General features: G+C 35.7%; 1 protein-coding gene across 1 annotated transcript in view; it reads right to left on the reverse strand.

The window, feature by feature from the left end:
* Positions 1–24,084, reverse strand: part of Plcxd3 (phosphatidylinositol specific phospholipase C X domain containing 3) — a 199,243-nt gene that overhangs the window by 8,304 nt on the left and 166,855 nt on the right. The gene's annotated exons all lie outside the window — the stretch shown is intronic.

Raw genomic sequence — 24,084 nt, forward strand, 5'->3', positions numbered from 1 at the left:
TGGGCACACTCATACACACATGATAATAAGTTAATAAAAACTGACAAGGATGTGGAGAAAAACAAACACTTGCACATAATTGTGGGAATTGAAAGCAGTACATTAAGGAAAATAGTACGGAGGATTCTCAAAAACTAAAAATAGCTCCAAGTGAATTTTAGAATTGTTTTCTCTAATTCTGTGAGGTATGCTGTTGATATTTTGATTGAGATTGCATTAAATCTATATAACAATTTTGGTAGTGTGGTCATTTTCTCTATATTCGTTCTTCATAGCCAAGAACAATGGATAGCTTTCCATTTTCTGATATCCTTTTCTATCTCCTTTTTCAAAGTACTGTAGTTTTCAACATAAAGGTCCTTTACTTCCTTTGTTAGATTGATTCCTAAATACTTTATTTTTTGGGTGCTATTGTGAAAGGATGGCTTCCCTAATGTCTCTTCGTGAGTCTGTTATTTGTTTATGGGAATGATACTGATTTTTGAATGTTGACTTGTATCCAGCTATGCCACTGAATTTGGTTATCAAAATTAGAAGCCTTTTGCTGGAGTTTTGAGGTTCCTCTGTGAAGAGTATAGCATCATTTGCAACCAATGATAATTTAACTTCTTTTCCTAACCTATTCCTTTTATTCCTTTGTCTTGTCTAATTTCTCTGGTTAATGTTTCCAAAACTATATTGAACAAGAGTGGTGATAATAGACATCCTTGTCTTGTTCTTGATTTTATAGTGAAAGCTTTCAGTTTTTGTCCATTTAGTATGATGTTGACTTTTGTTTTGTCTTAGATGGCTTTTATCAGTTGAAGTGAAGATCATCTATGCCAATTTGCTGTAGGTTTTTTTTTTTTAATCATGAATGTGTGTTGGACCTTATCAAATGCTTTTTCTGCTTCTTTTGAGAGGACTGTATGGGTTTTATCCTTGGCTCTGTTAATATAGTGTTTTACATTTACTGATCTGCATAAGTTGAAACATCCCTGCATCCTTAGAATGAATTCAACTTTGTCATGGTGTATAAGGTTCTCGATGATTTGCTGTATTCTATTTGCCAATATCTTATTGAGGAGTTTTGCACTGATGCTCACTAGGGAGATTGGCCTGTAGTTCTCTTTTTTGGGTGAGTCTTTCTCTGGTTTAGGTATCAAAGTATTGCTTGCTTCCAGGAATAAGTTCTCCTTCCCTTTCAATTTCATTAAAGAGTTTGAGGAGTATTGGCTTTAGATCTTCTCTAAATTTCTTACCGAATTCAGCAGTGAATCCATCAGGACCTGGGCTTTTCTTTTTTTGTAGGGATTCCAAAATAGCAAAAGCAATTCTCGGCAACAAAGACAAGGCAGGGTGCATCACAATAGCCAATTTGAAATTATACTACAGAGCTACCATGATTTAAAAAAGAAAAGATGTGGTACTGACAGGAAAAAAAAAAAAAGAAAAAAACCCAACAACAACCAAAAAGGAGACCTGAGGACCAATGGAACAGATTAGAAGATGCCTACTGGATAAAGAAGATGTGGTTCTTCTATAAAATGGAATATTACTCAGCCATAAAGAATGAAAAATTAGATTCCTTCATAGGAAAATGGATACATATTGTGGATATACTCCTAAGTGAAATAAATAAGTCACACATGTGTAAATACCGAATAGTTTCCCTGGTGTAAACAAACTATAATAGTACATAAGATCCTAGTGGGATAATTGACAATGTGAAATAGGAAGAAAAGGGCTAAAGGTGTAGGGAAAGTGGGAAGGGTAGGGGAAAGGGAACAAGGGGAAAGAAAAAAATATGAGAAAATGAAAAAATGGAAATGAAGTTTTTGTAAAGGGAGAGTGGAGGAGGGGGTGAAGGGAGGGCAGGGACAAGGGGAAAAAATGAGAACCAAGACCTGTCATGTAAAGGTACAAGATCCCAGTAATGAATGTAATTGTACTGTATACCTAAAATGTACCAATAAACTCAATGAGAAAAAAAAATAATAGATGTAAAAAGGTTTTTAAAATAAGGAGTGGGAGATGGATTGAAGGGAGGAGAAGGGGTGAGAAACAATAAAAATCAACATATATTCTGGACAAGTACAAATTCCCAGTGATGAGAGTGATCATTATATATATCTAATAAAATTAATAAAAAGTTAAAAATAGAACTACTATATGATCCATTGCTATCCCATTGCTATTTATATATCAAAGGATGAAATCAGTGAGCTGAAGAACATCTACTCTCCACATGATTTGCAGCACTCTTCCCAATAGCCAAGAAATACAGACAACCTAACTGCAACAATGTAGATGGAACTGGAAATCATTTAAGTGAAATAAGCCAGGCGCAGAAGGACAAAATTCACATGCTCTCGCTTACATATACAAACTAAAAAGTTGATCTCATAGAAATTAAGAGTAAAATGGTGGTACCTATAGTCTGAGAAGAATACTGAGGCTGAGCAGATGGGGAAAAGTAGATCAACAAGTGCTAAATTACAATTAGATCAGAGCAATAAGTGCTGACATGTGACTGTATGTTTCCGTGAAATCATATTGCATATTTCTCGAAAAAGCTAGAAGAGAGGATTTTGAATGTTTTCACCATAAGGAACTGATAATGATAAATGCTTGAGGGTATAGATACTTACCTTACCCTGACTTGAACATTACATAGTATATATGTGTATTGAATCATCACCTGATACCACCCAAATAGGTACAATTTTTGTGTATAAGTTTAAAGTACAACAATGGGGCTTTCGAAGCAATCCAGAGTGGAGATAGTAGCAGCTTGAATTGCAATAACAGCAGTGGATATATTTGAAAGGACAGAGATGACAAAAGTGACATCTATCGTGAGATTGGGTGTAGATGGAGAGTGAAAAAGGAGCAATGAGTTATGCCGAGATTTTTACCAAAATGCAAATCTTGGAAAGATAGGAGTGAAGGCTTTCCAGCAGAAGTGATAAATTTAGTGTAAGACATTGATTTTGAAGAAACCCTGGAACATGCACATGAGATTTCAAGGGAAAGGTAACTAATGGGCTGATGGTCAAGAGCAGAGATTTGCTCAGTAGCAATCACGTGTAGAAAAGAAATGGTGGAGGAGATCACCTGTAAAGATTTTGTAGAGGGAGAAGAAGAAATCAGAATGTTAGTATTATGTAAGGGATGGATGGAAAAGTAGATCCAATAAAGTGAGCAGAAGTAGGTATAAAAGTAGGATGACAATCAGGAGCATATACAGGCATGAAAATCATGGAAAAAATGAAGTCATCTTCCTTTTCAAACTTAAGCATTAAGTAAAGTTGAAGCATTCAATTCAATTTTCCTGGATATCAGAAAGAGTAGCTACACAACTCCACCCATCCTATCAAAACTGCATCAGTTGCCTTGGAGTACTTTAATCCTTCAGCTAATGCCTTGAACTTTCTGATCCACATTTTCCTGTTAGATAAGATACAATTGAGTCTAAAGGAGTACAGCATGGATTTTAAAGACTCAGTGCCTTCAGAAAACACACTGACAGATGGGGAAACTTGGTTCTCACAGAAATAGTAGCATAAGAGTGCTCTACCTTAAAATGAAAAATCTGGCCCTTTGGAATACAGGCAGAGTTCGTTTAAGTTCATTAGAGAGCCAGATGCTGCAGCAAACATGGATGTGTGCAGCCATTCACATTTGAATTTTATTACTTTGCCTACATCTGCTGGATCAGATCAAGTTGCTCTGTTGTGATTGCAGTATTACCTTTGTGTTTTAGAGAAGCCTAAGAAGAATATTTTTTTAACAGACAGTTTAGCTTGAGAAGAGAAAGGTAGCAGAGATAAAAGTGGCACCAAAACCAGTATGATTCTGTGTGAACCTTAAACGAGCGTTGTTCACTAGATCCCTTGAGCATCAGGTCACTGGAATGTTCTGAGAAACCTAATACCCATGTTAGAACCACGACCATCACAGAAACAGCGCTGAGATTAAAGTCCATGGGCTTGAATTTAGAACAACTAATTGTTATCCCCACAGAGAGAGATTAGGGGAACACAATAGCACTCTCTTCTATTTTCTCGAGAAAGTAGATTGCTTTGAGGATTGATGAGACATTCATTTGAAATGGTTTGAAGTCTGTAGATGAAATGTGAGAATTATGCTAAAAGTATTCTTCCTCTGAGTCATGGCAATAGCTGCATTTTCTGTGCAGAAATACTTTCCTAAAGTCAACATGGTACCAAAGACAAAACAAGCAATTATTGTCCTGTTGACTGTCAAATACTCAGACAGTTATAAGCAGAATTATGTTAAATAGTCAAAGATTAAACCTAGCAAATCCCATTGAACATTTATTTGGAGTAGCATTTTCATTACTGCCCCCTAAGGAACCTTTTAAAATATTTTCCCTTCTTATCCCTATCCTCTCCTTTATGCCATTTTAATACCATAGATATATTATATATTTGCTTCTATATACAAAATGTGCTTATATTATTTATCTATGCTATTTATTATACATAATCTGAGGTATATATAAAATATGAGCTATCTCTATCTGTCTATCTCTATCTATCTATCTATCTATCTATCTCTTAACTTGCATTCTCAAGAACAATTTTTGCTCCCTTGAGGGCAATGTTACTATTATGTATGCATAATTTATAGCTAATTAGCAAGTTCTCAATTATACTTCATGTAAAACAGATAATAAGAATGAACTAACAAGTCTGTTCTGGTTTTGACACGTAATTTTTTAATGGCATAAAGCCATTTTAGTCAGATCAGGGCTGCTGTAACAAACTGAGAAGGCTTCTCAATAACAGAAATTTATTTTTCACAGTTTTGGGGGATGAAAAGTCCAAGATGGATGATACCGGCCGATTCAGGGGCTGCTGTAACATCATTTCTTGATTTATAGATGACACTTTCTAACTATGTTTTTATATAGTGAAAAGGCACACAAGCTCCCCTGTCCTCTTTCATAAGGGCAATAATCTCAGTCATGAGAATTCTTCTCTCACGATCTAATCATTTCCTAAAATTTTCACCTATTATTTTTCAATCGTAAGGGATAGAATTTTTAAATATGAATGTTCGGTGGAGAACAAGAGTGTGGCCCATAGGAAAGACAAAGTGGTTAAATTTTACTTTTAAAAATTATTGCTGTGCACAGTGGCACATGCTTGTAATCCCTGCACTGAGAAGCTGAGACAGGAAGATTGCTTTTGAGTCCCAGCTAATGCAATCAAGTTGGTGAGAATTTGTCTCAAAATAAAAGCTTGTAAAGAGTGAAGTATGTAGCCCGGTGGTAGAGCATCTCTGGGTTTGATCCCCAATAACAACAAATATTATCAATTCATCCACCCAATGAAGGCGTGTTGCAGACAGGTGGATGGCCATGTGCTAGTTGTAGCTCCCTTATGACATCCCAGAGGTTGCACCTCCTTCCTCTCTTTTGGAGAAAGTTTTCCCCTAAACTCCATTTGTATCTTTTCTTTATGACAGAATAATTTCTCTCAAAAGCATCTGATCATCATTATTCTTCTTAGTCAATGACCATAAAGTCTTCTCTCTTTTACCAGATAACCCAGCTCAATATCAGCACATGAATCTTTCCAACCTCCTTCACATCAGCTGCCACAAAAGCATCCTTTAGTGTTGCTTCATATTTCCTAATCTATTCTTCAGTAACACTGAGATGTGTTTGTTTCTCCCAAATGAATTCTGTGATCTCATGCCTCTGCTGTTTTCATGCCTTCCTCCATATGAAATTACTTTCCTTCCTTCAGTAGACTTTTAGGGCTATTTTCTGCCTCACCTTCAAAATTTTACCCCAGCATTTTCATAACCCTTCTCATTCTAATTGAGGTAAAAAAAACCTGTTTCTTTATATGTTATAATCTTTAAGCATAGTTCCATGACTGTGCATAGTACATGACATTTTCCTACCCATTTCTACTCTTATTTCTCTGTGTCTGCGTGCTTTTCAATAAACAAGCAATACCATTTATCCTATGTATCTATAACAATCTTGAAACTTAAAAGGAAACAAAGAACATACTTGTTAAACCCAAATATTGAACTGGAAACCCTGGTCTCAAAGATAACAAACAAAATAAACAGCAGTACAATATGGTGCAGTAAAGAGCATGGGATTCTATGGTAGCTCAGCAGATAAAATAATTCACTTACTTGAGAGAAATTAGGGAGAAATGTAAAGAGCATTTCACAAAACAAGGGACATTTAAATTTGGTCATGACTGGGTAGTTTTTAAGATGACGAAGAAGGAAGATATTCTGGAAAAGGAGCAACACGCACAAGAGCATATTGGCATGAAAGAGACGGTGCAACAAGTGGGGAGAAGATGGCCAAAGAGAAGGGACTGTGAAGGTTTAGGGAGACAGGCTGGAGGTGGAACAGACAGGAAAGGGATTTGGCCAGATTGTTAAGATTCTCCTTTGATACGCAATGGAGTCTGAGCCTCATTCTATATTTAGTTATAGGCTGGCCATAGATTGTGTCCAATTAAAGCAGATTTACTGATCTTTTTCAGACAAAAAAGAATCTAATACTAAATTCCATACAAAATCTCTCATTGTATTCTTTTGATATACATATAAAGAGGGTGTTGCCTCTCTTTGAAACTCCTTAGTTAGACTACTGTGAGAGCAAGGGAAACCTTCATTCATTCATGTTACTCCTTTATACCCAGAAGTTGCTAGTGGAAGTTTGAGCACGCATAGTATGATGAAGGAAAGCGCTTTGCTAAGTGGACGGATATTATCTGAAGAGAGTGTTAAATTCCTTTGAGTTTGAATAGCAATATTTTAACATACACTTACAGAATGATCCACTTTGTCATCCAAATTTATTATACACTGTAATGTTAACTTAGAAATCCTATGACCCTGTTTAAATATCTCATTTCATTAGAGCTACATTTATACAGTGGATTTATACTGTCTACATGCAAACCTTTACTGATCTCTAGGAACATCATTTCAAATAAATAAATTAAATCAAAATATCATAGCACTGCCATCAGTTCTGAAGCAAGGCTATACATATTCACATCTCAGCTTTATCATGTGTTATTTTTTTTCTTTAAGTCTCAGTTTCATCATATATAAAATAGGCTTAGTAACCAGGATTAAATCAGTAGATGTAAAGTGCCTAAAAGAGTGTTTCCTCTCAGCACAGATATTAGATGGGATATCCACTGAGTGAGGTTCTGTGCAGTTCTCTGCTCTGGAGGTTGTAGCGTCTCCCTCAAAACTGGGAGACCAACAGTGAGGCCTAATACAGTTGTGAGGTGAAAGTGACCCTGTGAGACTTCTTTCAGACTTTCTTAATTTCAAGTACAGAAACGAGGAGGACCATGTGCTGGGTTGATATAAGACAAGACCAGAGCAGAGGCTTTCAGCAAATACATTTGGAGACTTTGTTTCCGGGGTGCACAGGGTGCCAAATGTTCACAACTTTGTGTGGGAAGACCCAAACTTCTTTGTGTGTGATGTTCTCTTGAGGAAGGCACCTTCATGTAGATTGCAGCCTTCTTCCAAGATACAAGGATGTCACAAGAACCAGAAAATGGCCTTCCTCCAAGGAATCTAGAAGAAGGGAGGAATGGAGGAACCAGGGGGTTTTTCAAATGCTGCCCTTGAGAATTGATTGTGAAAAGATTTGCAGGAAAAGATTTAAGTGTTGCAAATACTAAGAAGTTTGTTTTGTTTTTTGTAGTTCACAATATTGAATTCAGTAACTTAATTCTTTCTTTCCAAATGTGCTGACCTTGACTTATTAATTCATGTCTATCTTCTACTTAGAATGTTTGTTTCACTTACTTCTCAATGCTTTTCAGATAAAGGCAAACATTTTTAACTGGCCTACAGGGCTCTAAACAATGTTGATTAGAACCTGCTCTAGTTTCTTCTCCTTCTGTCTTTGAATTGTAGTCACATTATCAGTCTTGCTTAGCTAATTTTCCCTGGTTTATTGTTATTTTTACCTATTTTTTAAACATTCCCTACTTCATTTATTTAGCCATCTCACTCAGCTTTCATGGAAAAGTTTCAAAATCACTTCTTCAAAACACTAGAAATTTTGGCAATTTTATTTATACTCAACCACTGTCTTTCTCTTCACCTAAACTGCTTTTTGAGGACAAGGACCACTGTTTGTTTAGTCAGTGTTCTATTCCCAGTACTTGGCACATAGCCTGACATGGACTAAGCACTCAAACATTTGTTAAATATATGAACAAGTTTTACTTTGAGAAATAAAGATTTACACTTAGTGTAGAAGTCTATACAGTAACATAAAAATTCCTGAGAATGCTATCCACTTTACTTCATGTGGCTGCAGTTGCAGATTTTAGTGACTAATTGCTCTTTTGCTGAACGAAAGTGTCTTTTAAGAATTAAAGATTTTAAATTTTCTGTACTTGAGAGCTGTTGCCTACAAGTTTTCAAATTGGTCAGTTAAGTTATAAATCTCCTTTCCCTACATTATGCATATATAATGAAGTACAATGTGACACTGTGTGAATGATGGTAGTGTAAGCACCATCGTCCTTCCAAGAAAAAAGTTTATTAGAATTAAATTTCATAAATCAGATCTCAAGTATACTGATAATATATTAGTAGTAGTTATTAACTATAAATTTTTCTTTTTAAATTAAAATTAAGTTAATTAGAAATTGATCATAAATCCATGTCAAATTTATATTCAAGTGTGTGTTGTATTTTTATAACAATAATATTCTGTATATAGTGCTACTCTATATATAGTACTATGCTAACTCCTCCAAACTGTTGTATTTTATAGTAGTGGGTGAAAACTTGAATAATAAAACACTTGCATCTTTCAGTGATTTTATTTAAAAATTTATTAAATTTTCAAGGAAATGTTTCATTGAATGAAACAGAATTTCTGAAATCAATTCATTATTTCTTATCAAATTCTTTGTACTTAGGAATGACAATTACTATGAGAATGCCAGTAATCCTGACTTACTGATCAGCAATGTAAAATATTGGTCCCAGTCTTTTATCCCCAGAGCATTTGAATTACTTAAAGTCAATTAATTCAAAGAAAGCCTGAAAGATTTTAAATTGTGATTTTCTATCATTTCACCAATTCCAAAAGTTTGGAAATTTCACTTGAAAATGTAAAGAAAAGAAAGCTTCAAAATCATCTCAAGTTGATAAGTGTATCCTATAAGCCCCAAAATACAAGGCCTATCCTATCTATCTATCTGTCTATAGTGTATACTTATTTTTTTGCTAAATCTATTTCTATTTAGAAATAAGCACGCCATCTCTGATTTATTCCTCATGAAAACAGCTCATTTTAAAAGAAATATTTTAACCCTGAATTCACAATCAGATAAAGAATGAAGTTAAGTTGAACTATCCTAAAATAATGCCCTAACAAGAAATTCTTAAGATATTTAAGTAACCTAAGCTTCTTTCCTGAAGAGAGGTAAAGTTTTTCAAAATTTTCCTGTCTCTTACCATTTATTTTCAGAACGAAATTACTATGTGTTTAGTTGCAAAACAAAATAAGTAAAGGCATTTCTACATATATCATTAATATGAATTTTCCCCTTTGTAGCTGTGGAAAGAAGAAACTCTCTTCTTGATTTTTTGATAGTCTGCTCAAATCAATTTCAAACTCCATTTGTAGCTTTATAAAGACGTTTATCTGTTCAACAAATATTCAACATCTATACCTATACTGTGATCTTAGCTGAGAATTTGACATACTGCAATGAAACATATTTAAAAAACTATTGCCCTTGTACTAAACAAGTACAAACTTTTCTTGTTATATTCCTTCACAAATGTAATACCATAACTATTTATTTATCATTTACATTGTATTAGATATTATGAGTTAAAATACACAAGAGGATTCCATAGGTTATACAAAAATACTATGCCATTATATGTAAAGGATTTGAGTATCCACAAATTTTGGCATTTGTGCAGGGTCCTAGAAAAATCCCCTATGAATATGAAGGGGCAACTGTACACATAAAGCACTTCTTTCACACTAAATGTTGTTCTGTGTGCTTAGGGCAAAGTGGTTCTCAAAAACAAACACAGCCCTTGCTTTCATGATACACCCAGCCTAGTAAGGGAAAGAGAGATGTATTTTTTTAATTGAGTTTATTGGTACATTTTAGGTATACAGTACAGTTACTTTCATCATTGGGACCTCATACCTTTACATGACAGGTCTTGGTTCTCATATTTTCCCCTTGTCCCTGCCCTCCCTTCACTCCCTCCCCACTTACAAACACTTTTTTCCATTTTTTTCATTTTCTAATATTTTTTTCTCTCCCTTATTCCTTTTCCCCTACCCTTCCCACTTTCCCTACACCTTTAGCCCTTTTCTTCCTATTTCACATAAAAAAGATGTATTTTAAAAACTAACCAATAAACATAATCACATCAACCAATTGGTGTAAGAAAAAAAGGAGAAAGTTGAGTTCTGGTCTCGATTAATATGTTTTATTTATAATTTTGCTTAAATTACACAAACTCTGTAAATCTCACTTACCCCTACTTGTAAAGTTAAGAAGCTAACACATTGGAGTTACTATGAAGATCATATCACATCCCTTCTGTGCACTCCCACACAGTGAGGTAGTGATTCCAGTGATATGATCTTTCCATTGTAGCCCAACATTGTGCACAACTCCTCTACCCACAGCAGGAGTGCAGACGTGTTCTGGGCACTGGAGGATACAGATGCAAAAGTTGCTGCCACACTAGAAATAACTTGGACATGAGGCTTGATCCATCTTTACCCTCACCCTTATCCCAGGTGACTTAGACTGTCCAGGGGGCAAATTCCAGGTGTTCAGAATTTACAAGGCAAATCTTACCTCATTCCCGTGCCCTGTAGCTTGTTGGATTAGTTTGATTTTTGTTCTGTTTAACAAAAATAAGGAAAATCAAATTAAAAGTCAAAGACACTACCCATTTCCTTTGATGATGGCAACAGCAGGCCATTTTGTTGTTGCTAGGAAAACCATTAAAAGTTCATTTTCAATGAAAATGAGATCATATAAACTACAGGAAAATGGTGCTGGGAGTTCATAAAGTGTGATGTGTCCCCAGGAGCATCATTCCCTCCAAGGCAGCATTGAGTTGCAAAGCCTGCAAGGAGACAGAACGGAAGCACAGCCAGCTTTGTGATGGGGCACTCCTGGTGCGCAAGGACGATTCTGCCCGCTTTTTGTTCCAAGGAAATTAAGGAAGAAGAAAACTTTGTAAAACCTAAACGAAGAATCCTTCCATATGTTAATAAGATTTAGATCACCAGGAAATCGACAATGGGGTTTTTATTTTCAAGAGTAACATTTCAATATAGCAAGGAGTTCTGTGTAGGATCAAGAGGTTCCTACTTCACAGACTCCTACTCAATACCAAGAGCCCCTCAGTTGGCCCAAATGCATGGAGAATTGGATACTCAGCTCACAGAAACCATCTCTTTTCCTCAATACGTATGATGACTTCGTTCTGCTAGTAACTGGCTTTCCTTTCTCCTCTCTCGAAAGATTCCCATTTGCTAAGGGGTGATGCTGAGATTATGCTGAAAAGTTTTAATTTTTCTGGTCTTGCTTACAGTAAACATCTCAAGAACTATTTGGGATTATCCATTGGCTTTCAGTAGTTCCCACCTTGAGGGTTCTGGACATTGGAATACTACAGGTAATAATGTTCCCAGCCATATAAAAATCAGTTACACATGATCAGTGGTCATATAAGTGCATTAAAATGCTACTTCTCTTCATTTTTGGCAAGATAATTTTATCGATTTAGTGTGTGTATGTGTACTGCATTTTCTTTATCCATTAACCAGTCGATGAACATGTTAGTTGGCTATTGTGTATAGTGCCGCAAATAAATACAGGAATACTGGTATCTCAATTCATTTTTAGTATTGACTAGCAATTGCTTACTGGAAATGATAGAGGGATCTGTATGCCTTAAATTTAAACAATAAGGAAAGAAATTTATTATTTATAAAAAAGTTTAATAAGAGAGGAGAGAGTTCTGTAAAATAGAATAGTGAAAGAGCTCCTGGATAATGCATTTTCGGAACTACTAGTCTACATGCCACTTAAATATTTTCATCCTATTAACAAATATTTATTGAATTCTGTTATTGGAAGCAGTCAGGGAGGATACAGCAATAAATCAAACATGGTTCCTGCCTTGTCTGTGGGACTAATTCAAGAATTACTTGAACTACTAGAAATGTGTTTAATTGCTTTGAATAGCCTTGCACAGAAACACTGTATAGGAATGTCTGTGAAGCCTCTGTTGGCCCCATAAACTACCTACAGTCTCTTTACTGGTGCCTTCCAATTCCAAAGGCTATACTCCAAAGACTTTCACAAATTTATGAAGCTAAATAAACACTACTATTCAAAAACTGATGAGCATTTGTGCACTTTTAATATATTTCTTATAGTCCACGCAAGGCAACAGAAAGAGCCAGAGCTTGGGGATCAGACAGAGCCCTGCTTCGATTACAAGACCATGAGACCTCTGAAAGGCTACATACAGCTTCTCCATGCTCATTTTCATCATTGTTAAATAAGGGTAATATGTGCATAATGTGCAGTACTTTGATAAGAATGAAATAAGACAGTTTAGGGTCCTATGCCTCAGTGGTTACAAGTGAGGACTTCGAAGCACACGGTCCAACCTCAAATCCGGGCACTTTCATGTGTACTTGTATTACTTTAGGCAAATCGCTCATTTTTCCCGGCTCCAATTCCCTCACTCATGTAAGGAGGAATAACAGAAAATTGTGAATTGTAAAGATTAAATAAAATAACATAGATATAAAATTTATCATAACTCAGAGATAAGAAATCAACGAAAGTTAGTTAATACTTGGTTATTAACGTTAATTGTTAAAGTGCCTAGATGGTAGCAGACAGTGAATAAATGTAGTTATCTTCATTTCTCCTAGTTTAGGGTGAATTGCAGGCAGGTGTTTTAAAAAGACTATCTTATCACACAGAAGCATAATGATTGCTAGGATGAGATCTTCCCTGTGGATTGAAGACATGTGCTGTCCTGATTTCTGGGAGTGTTAGCTGGCTGTCAGCTAACAGAATTGCCCTCAGCCAAAGAGAGACACTTTACCGAAGGTCACAAATCCTTCCTGGGCATAACTTAGATCCAGTGACCTCTGCAAAAGGGGTATATTATGGATTAGTCAGCTTGTTATTGATGGGAAGAAAATGCATGACATACACAATGTAAAGGAGGAAGGATTAGTTTTGCTCATGACTTCAGAGGTTTCAGTCTCTGGTTGGCTGGCTCCAGGGCGGAAATCTCATGGCAGAAGAATATTTTAGAAGAAAGTTGATTAACCTAAGGCAGCCAGAAAGCAGCTGGGTGGAGGTTGGAGGGAGAGAGAATATCCAGGCTTGCAGATTGCACATCACACTCACAGACAGCAACCTCCTCCGGCCAGTCCTCAATTTCTAACAGAACATTCAGTTATGAACTTAGCCAGCTTAGTCATACCTGGAGCCTGTCTTTTTCTTTTCCTCATTTTTTTTTTGAGTGAGAAAAAATTATCTCGGGTCAAATATAAAAATATATAATGGAATATGTAGGTAGATTTAAAATTTATTTTAATATGTTTTAACAGTAGTTTGAACATAGGGTTCCAATGATGAGTATAGTGTCCCCATAATCTAACAAAAGCCACACCTCTGAACAGAAGATTTGGGAGAACATATTTGATCCATGCAATAACAAAGTGTAAATGAACCTGAGTTGCAAAGAGGAAACTCAGAAGGTCCTGGGAGCTTGGCCGAGGTCTTTGTTCTGACAGCATCACATTCTAGTTCCTACTTCATGCAATCCTGTTACCTTCACTCTCTCATAGATGCTATTCCCAACATTACTGATTCTGCAAGCCAGCTTCTCACATAAGCATGAGTATCTTAGCATTTATTCTCTAAAACCCAACCTACAACTTTCCAGCTTAGATGACAGGAGATACTGTGATCATTAAATATCTCCCCTACCCATCACAGGAATTAAGAGTGACATCTGATAAATACAATGAAGTAGAGAAATTAAAACTGTGTTTCTACTTCCAAAGTGTAATGGGGGAAATATTCATCTTATTTAAGGGTGTGAGAAAAGAGTCACCTGACAGATCTATTGCATTTATGCTCAGTTCAGTGGACTGCACAGATTTAGGTGGCCCCTGTGCTTTTTCAAAGAAGGAAAGCTTCCCAAACTAGACTATTATTAGCAGAGACTATAGTCTTACGTGTCTTCTGCCAAGATCTCCCTCCTCATACGATCAAGCTATGAATAATTTATGAAAGCCTCAGAAACATAAACAGACCTCAAAAAAAAAATTTGCCACGGTCCTCCAGGCAAAACTGCTCAGAGGAGGTTTTTGAGCAAAGTACTCTGCCATGTTGTCCCTAGTACTTCCTTTCAATTGTGACTGTGAGTATTCAATCCAAATCAGATGTTCAATGAAAACAAAAAGCCAGATTCTGAGACATCACATTCCTTAGAGAAAATGCTAACAGGCAGAAATGAGCAGAAGCTGAATTTAATTTGATCATAATATTCCAGGTGCTCATATGGTAGGCCCATGTAATCATGTGCAATTACCAGGGGTGATTTTTTTTTTCCCTTTCTCCTTTCATCAGTGATAGTTTCAGGTGCAAAGGATAGAATAATATTTCATATATTTTTCAAAAAACTCCCTCAAAGTCTTCTTAACAGAAAAAAAAACCTCTGAGATTCCATCTCACTCCAGAAAGAATAGCTATTATCAAGAAATCAACCAACAACAAATGCTGGTGGGGCTGTTTGAAAAAAGGAATACTTCTCCTATTGGTGGGAGTTTAGACTGGTGCACTGAAAATCAGTTTGGAGATTCCTCAGAAAACTAGGATGAGAGGTCCCATTTCACCCAACTATTCCACTTCTGAGTATGTTTCCAAAAGAATTAAAAGCATTATACCACAGTGATGTATGTGCGCCATGTTTATAGCTGCACAATTTGTAATAGCTAAATTTTGGAAACAGCCTAAATGCCCATCAACTACTGATTATGTAAAGAAGGTGTGTTTTTTTTTTAATAAAATGGATTACTATTCAGCCACAAAAAAAGACAAATTAGGGATACTTACAGCTAAATAGATGCACCTTGAGGCCATATTCATAAGTGAAATAAATAGCTCACACATGTGTAAATACCAAATTGTTGCTTGGGTGTAAGAAACTGAAAGTGTAAGTGAGGACCAAAATGTGTAATAGATATTGTGAAATAGGAAGAAAATGTTAAAAGGGGAAGGGAACTAAGTGGAGGATGTGAGAAAAAGGATGGAAAATTGGAAACAAAACTTATGTAAATAGGGAGGAGTGGAGGTGTCGGAGGGAGGGAAGGGGAATGGGAAAAATAAGAACCAGTATTTTTTTATCTTGTACAGGTACAAATTCCCAATAATGATCTGATCATAATGTGTACCTAGAATGTACCAACAAACTTTAAATAAGTAAATAAATCGAAAGGTACCCACCAAGAGGAGTTGCTGCCAAATCATACAGCAGCACTAGTAACGGCTACTCTCTCTCCCATCCAAGTACTAACTAGGGCCGACCCTGGTTAGCTCCTGAGAACAGACCAGATCAGGTGTATTCAGGGTGTTGTATGGCCACAATCTCTGATGACTGTGTGGGTTAACCCTGCCCCAGGAGACATCAAGTCCGGGGAAGATGCCTCCCAAGTCTTTCTGATGGGGAGTTGTTTCAGAAGGATAGTGCTATTTATTTTCAAATGGAAGAATGAATGAATACCTTCCAACTAAAAGTCAAAATCATGCCGAAAGAACCTAAGCAATTTTGTTGTTAATTTTATTAGGAACTTGTATTTCACTGGAAGTCATTTAGTAGAAAAAAAATATAAAACTATCTTTAAATCTGTGCTTTCTTAGGTACTAATAATAGAATATATTGTATAACAGGTATTATTCTTAGCATTCAATCCCATTTTAAGGGTTAAGCAGGTTTTGAAATTTAAAAAATGAAACAGAAACTTGTGTGAACATACCACCAAAGTAAGGTAATCTAAATAAGTGAAAGATATATTGCTAGCAAAATACTTTACTATTTCAGATGACAAATGAGTATTCACTGTTTTGATTTATTTTTCTTAGTTGCATCATTCCATTGTATTTTGTGAAATTAAAAAAGAAAATGCTATTAACTGGTGACTTAAATTAGGAATTATGAATATTTGATCCTAAACCCATCTCTACTATGAAAAGTGGTCCTTGGAAGGTCACACCATCATCAGTACAACCTCTCCTCACTGTCACGTTAGTGTCCAGAATGGACAGCATCCTTTCTGACTATGTGAAGACATGTTTTAGACTCTCACTTCACTTGGACTATCTCTGCAACTCATTGGAATGGAATATATCACTGTACTTCAGGGTTATTACGAAGACAGGATATAACTGTAATGGTGAATTCACCTGAAAACTGCAGTGTGTACAAACTTGAATTGCTCCAATTAAATTAATTTCTTGGGATTATGTAAACTGGAAATGCTTCCGTCCTTCAATTATACTTTTGAATTGTCAATGGGTTGGATAGCTACTGGGTTTCACGTTTATTTATTCAACCTAGCTTGACTATGTGTCATTCCTCTTATCTTATAAAAAATTATAGAAGATGGTGGGGAAATAGTCACGGTCACGGTAGAAAAGAGACTTGCTCTAATTCTATCATTTTACATTTCTTAGAATTTCCATCATGTCGATAAACTCAATTTAAATCTGAAATGAAGGTGGATTGTCTGCATAGTGTGAAACTATAGGCTAAAAATTTGAGATTCCAGCATGCTGCTTAGCTGCCAAATGATCAAAATATGGATCTACATCTGTCCTTCAATTTGGCCTTTTCCCCATCAGTGAAAAGCTGTGTTGTAACAGTTGTAATAATTTAGATTTGATCACGGAACTGAAATCTGGTGAGCTTCTTCCTTTTTATCTGTTTGCTCGTGGACAAATCTGGCTAGCCAAAAAATGGTCTGCCTTTCTGGAAATGAGCAAAGCAGCATGCAGATACAATTTTGAGGCCACTATTCCCCCACAGGGTATTTCATTTATCCTTTCATTGATCAAGCCACAGTAACAGCAGCTCAGCATATCCCATTTTGGCTGTTGTCTGCTAATGATATGAGATTTTGTTAAATGCAGCTGAACCAAATGACTGTTTCATGCTGAGTTCAATACTGTGTTAAGCAATGGAGGCTCTTTTCTAGGTGCTGAAGGGTTAGCCCAGAAGAGAATGTGATGATAATTAAAGTTTTGAGTTTAAACCACTAAGCTTGAATATATACTCAGGCAATAGTGTTGGTTTCAATGTCTGCATGGCAGTTAGGTTATATTGACTTTATTCACTAAAAGTGAATTCCCTAATTCCCAAAGCCTAATTCCCAAAGCAATTGGACAAAAACCAACTTGATGATTACAATGAAAGTTTACAAACTTTCCTTGGACATACAGAATTGTACTGCTGACTTTTACATTGCAACCTAGAATAAGATATCGAGAATGCTTCATAAATTTAACACGAATATTTTATTAGCAGCTTCACCACTCCATTCTTCACTTGGCTTAGAATGTAAATATATTGAGTTAATAAAACTGTTAAAACATTTCCAAACAAAAGGTAAATCTCCAAATACAACATAACTGAAAACGTAAAACAGAAAAAAGGTGTTTTATTTCAAAATTCAAGATATATAAGACTTTTTAATGTATTTAGTTGTCTTGGTAAGCAAAAAATTCTTGCTTCACATACAGGTAAATATGAACAATTTTTAGACAAAAGAATCTTGTATGGATCCTAGAAATCTGCATGCTCAAAGTGGAAAATCAGCAGCTTCATAAATCCACACTTATGTGAATATAAGTGTCAAGTGAGTGCACTTTATTTTCATTAAAATAATGTAAAAGTTAATAATAATTTAATCTGTCATCAGTGTGCCTGTGCTATCAAAGCTGCTGAAACTTCACAATCCTATAGTATTTTCAGAGCAAAACCAAGGTAGCTCCCTTGCTCTGCGTCTGTATTTACTTTCTGGGCTTCTAAGTGTATGGGTGCATGAAATCCACTCTGTGTACCATACTGATAACATGAAAACGGACCAAAAATATTGAGAGTGTGCTGCTCCCTTCAAGTGGAAGGACTGTCCTTTTTATGCAGCCTAATGATTTTATAATTACACAAGATCTACTTGGTTCTGCTCAGCAAAAAAATCTCTTTTAAATTTTAAAAAATCAATCCAAAGCCCAAATGAAACATCTTAATGAACCCATCAAATATTTTGAAAGTGATTACTATCAGGCAAAAAGAAAATAAATGTTGTTTATATGCAAGCAGTACAGAGGCTTCCTTTTTCCTGAAATAAATGATCAATTCAAAAATCAAAATTTCTCATTCCAACAGATGATTTAATGTTGTACTATCATAAAAACCACTGAACTCAGTTTGAATTTGCATCATGAACTTTGGATTCAAATAATTTAAAACCATAACTATGCTTACCTCGAAAAAAGCAAAGTATGACAATATCTAATAGTGAATTCTGACATTTCTGATCTTACTGAAAATGTTCTATTTCTATGTCAAGTTCCAGACATATTGATACACTCTCAAGTTCAAACATTATAACCACCATATTTCCTATATACAAGGGAATCAGTTTCATGAATTATTTACTTGCTTATATTGAATTGGGTAATTTGATTTCTTGAAAAGGATTTTTTACACCTCAGGCATCTATTTCATTTTCAAATCAGTAAAAGCAAAACCAAAAAACTGTATTGCTTTCTTTTTTAAAAAATTATTTGCTATGAATTTTAAATGGCATCTATGATTCTTCATTTATCATAAAACATTATCTTCAACTGAAGAAATAATGTGTTCTGAATTAATGGGCATATCTGCAAGGAATTATTTCAGCTGGACTTCTAAAACATTAATAATAAATTGATCATAGAGTAATCATTAAGCCAGCACTTGCAATCATCTATATGAACAGAAGAGAGAAGACCAAAGATAGTCAGTCCAATACATTGTTGACATATTTTGACCAAAATATTAAGCTCCAAGTCAACCATTAAATATGCAACTTATTTTTAGAAAGAGTAAGCTCAATCATTAACATTTCTATTTCTCTAGCTTTTATTCAAATAAAAGGGTAGGGTATACTCCAAAGTGAAATAAATAAGGCACACATGTGTAAATACCGAATAGTCTCTCTGGTGTGAATAATCTGCAATAATACAGAAGATCCTAATAAGATTACTGACATTTAGAAATGGGAAGAACGGAGCTAAAGGTGTAGGAAAGGTGGGATGAGTAGGGGAAGGGTAATAAGGGAAAAGAAAAAAATGAGAGATAATGAAAAGATGGAAATAAAGTGTTTGTAGATGGGGAGGGGAGGAGGGGGTGAAGGGAAGGCAGGGAGAAGGGGAAAAAATGAGAACCAAGACATGTCATGTAGAGGTACAAATTCCCAACAATGAATGTAACTGTACTGTATCCCTAAAATGTACCAATAAACTCAATTAAAGCTGAAAAAAAAGATAGGGCTTCTTACTTTTTTTAGTTTCTTTTCCACATCAAAATGAAAATCTGAACTGTAAATACTTAAGTCATCAGTTAAAGAAATACCTGAATCTAGAATAAAAATCTGTTTCCACTGTCACCTAAGGAAGCAGTTATTGGTGTTACAAATTTATTACTATGTGGTTACTATTAATTTGTTCATACTTGTAATTCATGAGTTTGCCTAAAGTTTATTTTAGATATAAAGCATATAAATGCAAATGATGCCTGTAACTCAAATCAATCAATAGAAGACCATTTATACATCAGAAATTACCACTGATTACTAAACATTAAAATTCCTAAGTTTCTACTGGAAAATTTTCTGTTCAAATCTTCAAACATTTAGAGCCAGGAGTGGTAGTGCATGCCTGTCATTACAGCACTAGGGACCCTGAGGCAGAAGGATCACCACAAGTTAGAGGCCAATCTAAATTGGGCTTGGAGTGTGAGGCCAGCCTGAACTACATAAATGAAAACCTGTCTCAGCATCACCCCTCAAAATAACTGTAACCATTCAGAAAAAAATTCCCAATATATGCAGAGAAAAAAAAATGAGTTGTGATCAGAGGCTTGAGAGAAGGGTGTAGGTGTGTGTAGGATTTTAGCTATGGCAATTAACCCCTTGGAGAGGAGACCAAAGATCTAGAAGAAGCAAGCAGCACAACCCCTCCCTGCACACAGTGCATTGGGACAGGACAGAGAAGGGCCAGCGGGGTTGAGACAGAGGAGTATGTGCAAAGCGGTGGCAGTGACCCCGTGGAGCCCACTGTGCATGGGACTGAGAGCAACCCTAGGCTGCCCCTGCCTGAGAACACCACACAATGGTAAGGACATATGCGGGGGCCAGAGGGAGACAGCCAGAAAGCTGCTGGCCGAAGACTGGCCCCAGTTCCCACAACAACAGGCTCTACCCAGCCTTTTCAAAAAATATTTTTATTGGTACATTTTAGGTATACAGTACAGTTACATTCAACATTGGGATCTTGTACCTTTACATGACAGGTCTTGGTTCTCATTTTTCTACTATTCCCCCAGCCTTCCTTTCCCCCTCCACCCCTTACCAATTTACAGAGACTTTTTTCCATTTTTTTCCCTTCTCTTATTTCCTCTTCCCTTTTTACCTTTCCCCTACTTCTCCCATTTGACCAGTACCTTTAGAACTTTTCTTCTTATTACAAAATATCAGTTATACATTTTGACCCTTACTTACAGTTTTAGTTTATCACATCAGAGAGACTATATAGTATTTACACATGTGTGTTCCAATTAATTTCACTTAACAGTATGTCCTCAATGTGCATCTACTTAGCTATAAATGTCTCTAGTTTCTTGTTCTTTTTTTTCTTTTTATTGATTTTATTGGTACAGTCTAGGTATACAATACAGTTACATTCATTATTGAGATCCTCTACCTTTACATGACAGGTATTGATTCACATTTTTTCCCTTTGTCCCTGCCCTGCCTTCACCCCCTCTTCCCCTCCCCATTTACAAACACTTTATTTCCATTTTTTCATTTTCTCATATTTTTTGACTCTCCCTTATTACCTTTCACCTATCCTTACCACTTTCCCTACACCTTTAGCCCTTTTCTTCCTATTTCACATTATTAATTTTCTCATTAGGATCTTGTGTACTATTATAGTTTTTCACAGAAAAACTATTCGGTATTTACACATGTGTGGCTTATGTATTTCACTTAAGAGTATATCCTCAATATGTACCCATTTTCCTATTAATGACTCTAATTTCTCAGTCTTTTTGGCTGAGTAGTATTCCATTTTATAGAAAAACCACATCTTCTTTATCCAGTTTCCAACAAATGGGCAAATGGGCTGTTTCCAAGTTTTAGCTATTACAAACTGTGCCACTATAAACATTGGTGTGCATATATCACTATGATGATTCTTTTAATTCTTTTGGAAAGATACCCAGCAGAGGGATGGCTGGGTCAAATGGAACCTCTAGTCCCAGCTCGAGGTATCTCCATATGTCCTTTCTTGTTCTTTATGGCTGAGTAGTGTGTGTGTGTGTGTGTGTGTGTGTGTAGTATACATTTTACATAATATACATATATATTATATATATTTTATATATTGTATATATTTTTATATAATATTATATATATTATATATATCCACATCTTATTTATCCAGTCTTCATTTGATGGGCAATTGGGCTGTTTACAAGCTTTAGCTATTATAAACTGTAACTCTAAAAGCATGGATGAGTATATATCACTGTGGTATGATTCTTTTAATTCTTTTGGGAAGATTATCACAGTGGTTGCACCAATCTGCACTCCCAACAACAGTGAAGAAGAGTTCCTTTCTCCCCATATCCTCACCAGCATTGGTTGATTTCTTGGTAGCAGCCATTCTTTCTGGGGCATGGTTCTACCCAGCCTTGGCAGGGATACACAGCATAGCTGTAGGATGCTACCTGCCTTGGAACTACCATAGAAATGTGTAATCTAAAGAAATTTTAGTTTTTGTCTCTCTTTTTTTTCTTTTTTATTGTTTTATTTCCTCTTTGCATTTTTATAAAGTTTTTACTTTTATGTTTATCTCATTTAACTCATCCTTTCTTTCCTCATCTATCTCTCTTGAGTGTATGATATAGTCCTGTGAGTGAAAATTGTCTCTTCTCTTTCAGGTTCACTTTGATACTCTTTTGCTTTATTCCTCATGCTTTGTGTCCTGCTCCCTTCTCCAGGTACCCAAACCTTGGGTAATCATCTGTTGTCCACCAGTCTTGCCTCTACTACATTTCCCTTCATTTATCTCTCTGTTTTACCCCCCATCCTTTTTAATTGCCCCTTCTTCAGAGGGTAAAATTATCCCACTAAGGGTAAACTCATTGTATACAAGCTTGTGGTTTATATTGTATTGTGTTATATAACTGTAGATCTAGATCCTATGGTTAAAGGCATCAGGCTAATAGTTGCCATTATTTGCCAGTTTCTAGGTTGTGCTTGAGGCTATGGTTGTTGGGAATTGTACTACTTTAGCCAAGATATCCTACCTGTTGTAATTAGTTGTTCTCCATTGTATGACAACACTGAGATTGTCTGGGGCCATAACTACTGCCATAGTCCAGGGTCAAAGAAAGGGTGTTGAGCCAGATACATAGTAACTTGTGATCCTTAATAAATTGGAAAGGTAGGATCTTAGGATAGACACAAACACCAAGAATCACATACAATCTGAAGACTTCCCTGAGAAATAGGCATTTTTTATGGAGGCCTTGATTAGTGATACAGCTATCTGCCATAAGAAATTTACAAGAATCAACACAGAAAAAAAAAATAAAATAAAAAATAGAAAATGACAAGATGCAGAAGCAAAATGAAATTCCAGAAGCAAAATCCAGCCCATGTAGGAAAAGTCCATCAGAAAACAAGATAGAGGAAATAAAAAATATCACCCACCTGATTTTTTGAGCTGATATAAGCAGAATAAGATAGATACATGAGGTTACAGAGAAAATAATATCTCAAGTAAAAACAATAATCAAAATGAAAGACATGCTTAAATAATCTGGAGTAGATACCAATGAAAAAGTAAAGGACCTTAGGAAAATGATGTAATCCATGAATGTCCAACACAGGAAAGAAATGAAACATATTTAGTCAGATATCCAGGAGATTAAAAATTCCATTGCAAATATACACAATAGACTAAATGGAGGTGAAAACAGCATTTCTGAAGTAGAGGACAGGAATGTAGTTAACAACCAAGAAAAAAAGATATCTTTAAAATGGCAAGGGACTATGAAAAATCAATCCAACAATTGCAAGATAATGCAAAGAAGAAAAATATTAGATTTACAGGGGTCAAGAGTGGAAAATAGTGCAAATAGCATACAAAGCCTATTCACAGAAGTACTGCCAGATAACTTCCCAAACATGGAAAAAGAATTTGACATGTAAATAAATGAGGTGTATAGAGATCCACTGAATCATGATCAAAATAAATCTACACCAAGGCATACAATTATCAAGACCCTAGAAATTCAGCACAAGAACAGAATATTAAAAGCTGTTAGAAAAATGAAACAAATCACCTACAAATGAAAGCCCATCAGAATCAGAGTAGACTTTTCAATGCAAACCTTAAGTCAAGAAGAGGTAGGAGTGAAGTATTCCAGGTTCTGAAAGAAAACAACCTCCAGCCCAGACTGATGTACTATGCAGAACTATCTTTCAGGTTAATGAAGAAATATGATGCTTCCATGCCAAATAAAAACTGAAGATATTCATGACCACTACACCAGCTCTAAAAAGTGTTCTGAAGGATATTTTAGAAAGAGATAATGAAGACCACAATTCCAAGAACAGCAATAGAAAGAAGCCACCAGGCAGGGAAAGTGATTAAACAGATCAGAAAAACAGGGAACCGACAGCAGGAACATAACATG

The sequence above is a fragment of the Fukomys damarensis genome, unplaced genomic scaffold (genome assembly GCF_012274545.1).
Source record: "Fukomys damarensis isolate Sample0158 unplaced genomic scaffold, DMR_v1.0_HiC HiC_scaffold_1, whole genome shotgun sequence".
Classification (NCBI taxonomy): domain Eukaryota; kingdom Metazoa; phylum Chordata; class Mammalia; order Rodentia; family Bathyergidae; genus Fukomys; species Fukomys damarensis.